Source organism: Psammomys obesus, unplaced genomic scaffold, assembly GCF_907164565.1.
Source record: "Psammomys obesus unplaced genomic scaffold, mPsaObe1.curated_primary_1811, whole genome shotgun sequence".
Classification (NCBI taxonomy): domain Eukaryota; kingdom Metazoa; phylum Chordata; class Mammalia; order Rodentia; family Muridae; genus Psammomys; species Psammomys obesus.
Window position 1 is genome coordinate 23335874 of NW_026585504.1, and position 1063 is coordinate 23336936.

The 1063-nt window shown below is 53.6% G+C and overlaps 1 non-coding gene across 1 annotated transcript; it reads right to left on the minus strand.

Annotated features, from left to right (window-relative positions):
* Positions 1–744: 744 nt before the first annotated feature.
* Positions 745–876, minus strand: LOC129675596 (small nucleolar RNA SNORA17). Its single transcript, XR_008719960.1, has one exon. It is a non-coding gene; the product is annotated as a small nucleolar RNA SNORA17 (small nucleolar RNA).
* Between the last annotated feature and the right edge of the window lie 187 nt (positions 877–1063).

The following is a 1063-nucleotide window of genomic DNA, read 5'->3' on the forward strand; positions in this document are numbered from 1 at the left end:
CTGCAACTGGCTATGTGGGGATCAGCTCTTTTCTCATCCCCCAGACATCAGCATGTCCCTGATAGCAGTTCAAACCAGGGATGTCTGCCTGGCCTTTTGTGATAACAGACTCCAGCTGCTGCAGGGCCATGGAGCCAGACATTCCCCTCTTGGACCCCTGTGCCTGTGGCAGAACAGACCAGGACCTCCACCATGGTCCCAGGTGGCATTACTGGCTACTTTTATCAGGCTGTTCCTCACTACCCAGATTTCCAGTCTCTAGTTCTGCCTCTTTTCATTGTGCCTACATCCTTCTGCTTCTCTTTTTCTCCCATTTCTCCATCATTTACTTGCTCCTATTAGTGGTGTCTGGGGTCATCGCAGGAGTAATCTCAGGAATTCTATGCCCCACTCATGCATTCTGATGCTGGGTAGGGGTCATCTTGGGCATGGTCTTTTTTCCACCCCTAAGGCCTGTGTAGTGGCAGACTGGTGGCCATCTCAAGCTAGCTCTCTATCCAGGCCCCATGGTGCTGGTCTCGCGGTCCTCACTGAGCCCACCTTGCAAAGGTTGTCTGTCAATGGCTCACCTCTGCCTGGGGTGCAAGGGCCCATGTAGGATTCTTCCAGTCTCCAGCTTGCTCCCTGTTCTGGGAGCCCATCTGGTCCTCCCTGGTGCTGAGCTGGTGGTTATTTCAGGCTTTCTTGCTGTCCAGGCACCATGGAACTGCCCTTGTGGTTGTCTCAGGCTCCCCCACTCCAGGGAATGTTAGGCTACTAACTGCTTATATGTTCAGAGGTAACAACATTAAGCATAGATATAGTCTCTCTCCTCTTTGCCACATATTGATGCACATGTGACACAGCAGCCACACCTGCAGTGCATGTAGGGGCAACTCCTCCTTCTCCTCCTCCTCCTCCTCCTTCTCCTTCTCCTTCTCCTTCTCCTCCTCCATCTCCTCCTCCTCCTCCATCTCCTCCTCCTCCTCCTCCTTCTCCTCCTCCTCCTTCTCCTCCTCCTTCTCCTCCTCCTCCTTCTCCTCCTCCTTCTCCTCCTCCTTCTCCTCCTCCTTCTCCTCCTCCT